The 7,560-nt window shown below is 38.7% G+C and overlaps 1 long non-coding RNA gene across 1 annotated transcript; it reads right to left on the bottom strand.

Moving 5' to 3' along the window:
- Window positions 1–647: 647 nt before the first annotated feature.
- Window positions 648–6,418, bottom strand: LOC307044899. The gene is made up of 2 exons (XR_013809734.1): window positions 6,031–6,418; window positions 648–3,984 (listed from the first exon to the last, which is right to left on the bottom strand). It is a non-coding gene; the product is annotated as an uncharacterized lncRNA (long non-coding RNA).
- Window positions 6,419–7,560: the final 1,142 nt, after the last annotated feature.

Genomic DNA, 7,560 nt, shown 5'->3' with positions numbered 1-7,560 from the left:
CGGGAGCCTCCATGGGACCCCGGAAGCGGAAAATTATACATAGAAGTCAATGGAGAGAGAAAAGTTATCTTTTGATCCCGTTTGAATTGTGCCACGAATGACACATATGATGTTTGTCAATCTTAAACAATCATTTCCATGCAAAAAAAGTCACAGTTTGTCGTAAAACTGCTGAAATATAAGACTATGAATAATACGCAACTAGAAAGACTACAAATCCTAAATGCATTCTGGGTCGCGTAATAGGCGATAATGCTCCAAGACTGGTTGTGACTCGCAAAGCAAAGAGGAAGAAGAAGACTGATTTATTCCCTCCAATAAATATAAGAGATTGCTCCAATAAATTCACTTTTACAAGATGCCTGTGTGCTTTGTACGAGGTTGTAATCACAAAAGAGATCATACCACTTGCTCGTTCTATCGCTTCCCGTCTGATGAAAGGACCAGGAGTCGTTGGACCAAACATATCAGGTAATATACATGTTTTGCATGGAACATAGTCAAGTTAGCTACCTAGCTAGTAGCGAGCATGTTAGTTAGCATTATATTACATTACCTAGCCTTGTCATTTGTATTAGCCTTAACACGAAGTAAACCAAAATGTTAAACAGTAAGAGTATTCATGATGGTAAGTATTTTGTGAAACATTTGAAGAGTAGCCTATCGCCCCCTCCACCAGGTGCTAAGGGGGCGGGAGGTAGGCTAACCCCACATTAGTATCAGCGATCTTTTCTACTTAATGCTATCTGCACAAATGGTTAACATTGACCATTAAAAGATCAGGCAGTTCAGGGAGAGTCGAAGGAAGGAAGGCAGGCAGCTTTGCATGACATTCTTCTGGACGTGTTTCATTGTGATGATAGTGAGAGTGAGTCAATCTGTTTGTTGGAAAGACAGTAGTTGAGTGATTACTGAGAGAAAATTATTAAAAGAGATAATTATTCAGTGTTGTTACTTTAAAGTGTTGTTACTGACCTTTTTCTCTTTTATTTTCTTTACCTCACCTGTAACTGCTGAGACCCTGAGGAACAAGCACACTGGACTGACCTGCTCTGGTAACCTGATTTCCACTGTACGTAATAGTATTTGGTTATGGTATATTATTTATATACATCAAAGGCACAATGCACCCCCCAGAGACACACATGTATTGAGTGTGATATTTTGCATTGGTCATGTGAAATCATCTTTACATACTAGAAAACTGTAGGAGCGGCAACTTGTTTTGAAATTGAATTTTTAATATCCGATAATAAAGTTGATCTGTTTTCTTTATTCTTCTCTCTTCCCAGCTCCATCCATCACCATTCTCTGTTCCTGCAGGTCCTGCTTGCTAATCAATATTCATATTTTTTTACACAATTACAAATAAAGTCAATGTATTGTATGACATGAAGTTGTGCTTCATTCTGAGTCAATAATAAATTCATTCTGCCTTCAGCTGCAAAATTATTGTGGACTGCACTGACATCCATGTAGCTGCCCCCCAGTAAGATGAACCAAGCAAAGTTGACATACTCAACATACAGCTGTGCTCTTAAGTTTACATGAAGAATTTGTGAAATATTGGTAATAACAGGTTTAAATGATTATTAGTAATTAATTATATAATTTTCTCATCGTAGATGAGCAGACAGGGAGCAGATGAGAAAAGCAGAATATGCAGCTGCCATTTTCCACATGGAAAAGAGAAAGGGCCAAGTGTATTTGAGTGGACAAAAGAGAAATCCCAAATACGAAAAATAAAATTATACAATTTACAGATATGTATACAAATAAATATATATCCTATATACACCATCATGTATAATGATGGTGTATGATGTAGAAGGAAGTGTGGTAGATAACAAGTAAATATAGAGTTACATACAGATCCATGTTACAGCAAAAGATGGAATAACTAAGAAGCACGCAGTATAATAATAATTACACGCAACAATTAAATAACTGCTCAGCATCTCCACCACAATCCCAATCTGCTGTGTCCTGTTTTCCTCCCCTCTGCATAACACCCCATCACACATACGAAACACAACGCAGAGTCCGAGGGTGTTAAGAGTATGTTTATTTAAATGTCCTCCTCTCTACTGGCCAACACAGGGAGCATATGCTGGGTGTAGAATTGTTCCAGGAGGAGGAGATTTCCATGCCATGCAGGGTCTTTGGGGATGGGGAGGATGATCGCCTCCATCGTGGTCCACAGCAGCAGAGACTCCGGTCTGTGATGTGCAGCTGTTATATAATATACAATACATTTTTTTGAAAAACATTTGATCAAAAAATAAAGATTTGGTCAGGATCTAGAGTCAGTGTGTAGTTTATTAATTAATCAATGCTCTCTACATTAGGAAAACACATACCAGTGTACCAGAGGGAGTCACACACAGCTGTGCCTAGATAACCAAACAAATTGACAACAGGGATGCAAACTCATCAGGTATGAAAAAGGTGACAAGGATCCGAGCCCCCTGACCCCACAGAATATCGGCTTTAAAATTAGGAATAACAGGATTTTAGCAGTCAGAACAACTAAAGCAGCAGTGTTAATATTAACAGAAACGCCATAGAGTCACATCTAATAGAAATATATAAAAAGCATTTATTTTAATTGTGTAGCAGTCAGTTTATAATTTTGGCAGCACTGTTGAGCATTTTGAAAATGTATTTTCATGCCTCTGTGCAAGGCTTAGTTTTTCTATCTTTATAGCCACTGGTGTAAAGTAACCAAGTTCATAAACTCAACAAGTACTATACTTGGGCACAATTTTGAGATACTTGTACTTTACTTAAGTATTTCAATGTTTTGCTACTTTGTACTTCTACTCCACTACAGTTCAGAGGTAAATTGTGTACTTTTACTCCACTACATGTATGTAATACCTTTAGTTACTTTACAGATGTGGATGAATGATGTGAAATATAATCAAGTGTTAAATCAGACTTTAGTTCCACCTGGAGTAAATCCAAAAGCTACCCTGCCTGCAGTATACAAAGTCATTCAAACTAGCTGCACCTTTACCAGCTTTGATAACACTTTAATGATCAGTCATTATAAAACATATCATATTATTCTGAAATGGACCAATCTGCAAAATGACTACTTTTACTGTCGCTACTTTCACTATATTTTGATAATAATAATTTTCTACTTTTACTTGAGGAACATTTGGAATGCAGGACTTTTACTGTAACAGAGTATTCCTACACTCTGGTACTTCTACTTTTACTCAAGTACAAGAACTGAGTACTTCTACTTTTAATCAATTTCAAGATATATACTTATACCACCTCTGTTTATCAGTGTTGGGTGTAACGCGTTACAAAAGTAACGGAGTTACAGTAATATATTACTTTTTGCTGTAACGAAGTAATGTAACGCGTTACTAATGAAATGTGGGTAATATATTACCCGTTACAATGCTCAGTAACGCAGTTACAACACATTTTAACACAACATTAAATGGTGTTTTGTTGAATGTACTAACATAGCGAGACATTCCGACACCAGACAAATTGTGCGGGTAGATTAGTAAACCAGGTGTGTTTACCCTTCAGGCTTCGCGTCGGGATCTTCGGGGCAGTTGAATGTTATGCACCCTCTATTCAAAAAAGAGAACAGAGCAAAAAATACAAACAACAAATTGTGTCAGGTGCGCGTGACCTGCTCCACTGCGCGTGCATCATTTCAAAAGTGCTTCCACAGCAGTGACACACATCTGTGGATAATCAAATACGAAAATGGTTAAAGCAACCATCACTAAACGTCAGCAACACTGCATCTACTGCAGACAGTAGCAACAGGTCAGATGGGGACATCACGTTACCCTCCGTTGTGGACACTAGCTTACTCCCGCCTGACTCGCCGCCCTCGCCCCCGGAGCAGCAGTCTTCGTCGCCCGAAACTACGCCGCCCCTCTGCGGCCCGCAGGTGCCAGGATACCACGGCAAAACAGCCTGCCCAGGTATGTCTAAACAAGTACCTGCCTGTACAGTGGGGTTAGGCGGTCATTTTGCAGCTCGTGGTATACAAATAGACAATGGAATATTCATGTGAAAGTAGTGCCATATTCTGCCATGCCTGTATAAATGTTGGGTCAAAAATAATGCATACAATAGCACAGATGCCTTCACCACGAATAGCTACAAAAATATCTCATATCCCAAGCTTATCAACGAGCTAATGTTGCAGCTGAAATGTTCTCCAGGTCACAAAGTCAACCTCACATGATGATGTGATACCAGTTTTTAAGCACAGTAAATATTCTCTTCCCAGAGATGGGACCAAGGTGATGTAGTACATGGTTTTAATAATAATTTTGCTTTTCAATGTTTGCCATTTCAAACCATGAGCTGGTTCAAATAATATTTGCCTTGATTTACAATATGTTCTCATTTGTTTTATCAGTACAGTTTTGAAGATTTTGTGCTTTTCTTTGCCATAGCCCACTTTGGACTATATGAAATATTTCAGGATTGCACTTTTAACTCACTTGAAATGTTCTCACTTGCTTGGTTTCAAAACATAACAAATGCCATAATCTGTTCATTGGGGACCATCAATGCTATTTTTCATTGCTGTTGCCGGCCACTATTGCTCATGTAAAGCTACTACTGCTGCGCCCCCTGTAATCTCAGATGCACCCTGAGTCATTTTGTTCTGGAACCGGGCCTGTACATGGCCATATACTAAACAAACTACAGAGCCCATTCCGTGTCCTGTTATGGTTTACTTCCTCTCTGCCTTCTTCTGGTGATTTATCTGACGTCCAGCGCTCCGTCTTTTAACCTCTTTTCCTTTCTCTTTCTTGATCCTCCTTAGAGATCTTCATTATAGTCCTTGACAGTGGCCTGCACTGCTGTATTAACAACGTGTCACATGTTAAGAATTTACAATCAGAATCGAGTATTCAACTAAGCCGTGTAATAAAAGTTGTTAGTAGCCTTAAGGACCTACAGTTGTTATGCTATACCACATTGCCCTTCACTGGATGTACAATAACTACATTTTAGCATTTAAAATACCTAGCCATTCTTTTGCGGTTATTTTGGTGAAAGTAACTAAAAAGTAACTAAAGTAGTGTAACTCATTACATTTCAGAGACAGTAATATTGTAATGTAACTTATTACTTTCAAAAGAGAGTAATAAGTAATATGTAATATATTACATTTTGGAAGTAACTTGCCCAACACTGCTGTTTATAGCCTATGAAAAAAACGATTAGAAAACAAAGGCTAAAGCTAACGTTAGCAGATAGTGACAATGTATGCTAGTAAGCTAGCTCAACGATAATATTGCGACGGGGAAAAAAAACTTTTCAGTGCATATCACGCTCTGCCGCTCCGACAGGGAGCTCTACTCTGAACACCTGAACGGCCCGTTCTAACAGCTGTTCACCAGCGGTCCAGTCTGTGCCACAGTGACTCCGGACGCACAGTTAATATTAACGAACGCACCGTAGGTAATGTAGCTGCTGAAGCTAGACCATCATCGCCGAGCAGCAGAGGCTTATTATACATCATGAGCAGAGCCGACAGGCAGGAAGACTCGAGCACACAGCTCGCGCTTCATTATAATATATAAAAAAAAGCTCGCGGCCGCACATTAATCCGGGTCCCAGACCCCCTCCCATACCCCAAAAATATTTTTATTGCAGATCTACAGGAATCATAAAAACGACCTATTTTGGATTCAAAACGGAGAATTTCGCCGAAAGGTGACAAGTTTGCATCCCTGGACAAGATAACCAAAATCCTTGAATCTACACACAGCAAATAAACTCAAATGACACAACGAGATGTAAAAAGGAGATCACACATATAGTCGATATAGAACTGGCCGCTTCAATCTGAAGAGCAACTAAAACAAAACACGGGAGTGTATCTTGTTCTTGTGAACACTAATGTTATCCACAGCATACACAGACACCACAAAGTTCTTAAGGAGAAAACTAGTTGCTAAAACAAAACACGTTAGTGTACCTTGTTAGCTAGCTGACATTAACCTTAGACATTGCACTCATATTACTCACTGAAACCTTGTAAAGCCGGTCCCGCATGCTGGCTCTTACAGAACCGCTCCCTTTCGTGTATGTACAGCTCTCAACATGCCCAGACTTGTAGTGATTTTCACCTCTTTTTATACTTTTTCGCCTCATTCTGAAAGAAACAGGTGAAATTTACTAACGTGACAGCCATCTTTGTGATGGTGACGCGTATTGTGCGAGACCAGAGACCTGTAGTTCACTGAGCGGTTTCACACAAAAAAAATTGTAACTTCACAGTTTTACGACACATTTTTATTTTTTTGACTTGCAAAATGTTCTTTTAATTTGACAAACATCATATGTGTCATTCGTGGCACAATTCAAACGGGATCGAAAGATGACTTTTCTCTCTCCATTGACGTCAATGTATAATTTTCCGCTTCCGGGGTCCCATGGGTCGGAAGTAGATGGGCGGGACTTCGCCTCTCTATTGGGACCTGGCTACTATCCAAATACTTCAATTGTTTACCCCAATATTGTCATTCATTTCACTGACAAAACCATTACATGTTAACACAAAGCAGAACATATGGACTTATTATTTACATTTGAAGCCAATAATGGGAAGCCATTGATGTTTTGAAAACATGCCTATAGTTGTCACAAGTCAAAAGAATATTAGTATTCATCAAATTAATGCTGACACTGAAAAATCGAATTCACCTGTTTCTGTATCTAATTATACATGTCCAGTTTTCAAACAACTAAAATAAACCCAATCTGATGCAAAAAGATTTATATTTCAGAGAATTCCCCAAAATGTAAATGAGTTCATACTGTGTGTCAGTTTGCATAATACAATGTAAATTGTATTATTCTTTGGTTGGTAGGCAATGCAATGCTAAAATACAAACATTATAAATAGATTAAATTAATCCAATGATTGTATACTACTTCTGTAGTAGACTATCAAGTCAAAGTGAGTCAAAGTCAGCTTTATTGTCAAAATGTCTACATGTGTTATACATACAGAAATCTTGAAATACTGTTTCTCGCAGTCCCACAGTGTGACGTATATGTACATAAAACAAGATGCAAAAGGGCCTGGATAAACGGGGTATAAAAATAATGACACCACAATCACGGTCCTATTGGCTAGCGCTCCAAAACATTGTACGTGATTTGCTAATGTGTGGGACTTCTCTAAGGGGTTGACAAATCGCAACGAGCTGGCCTGCTAACCAATCAGAGCGGACTGGGCTCTGGTTTCAGACAGAGGGTGAAAAGAGGTGCTGCAGCACAGGCAGTATGAGAAAAATAAAGAGCTTTTTGAACATTAAAGCACGGAGACATGTCGCAGTAGATGCAAATAAAACAAATATGAAGATGAAATGAGCATAATAGGGCCTCTGTAAGAAACAAAGAAACTTTGTTTTTGCCATCAGTCGTAGCATGGTTTTAGCCTTCAGCAGATTCTGAATGACTTCATTTATTGTTTTTGAAATCAGCCCATTAAATACTACACTGAACAAAAATATAAACGCAACAATTTTTTTTTTGCTCCCATTTTTCATG

This window comes from Notothenia rossii (genome assembly GCF_949606895.1).
Source record: "Notothenia rossii genome assembly, chromosome: 6".
NCBI lineage: Eukaryota > Metazoa > Chordata > Actinopteri > Perciformes > Nototheniidae > Notothenia > Notothenia rossii.
This window is presented reverse-complemented; position numbering and strand designations above follow the sequence as displayed.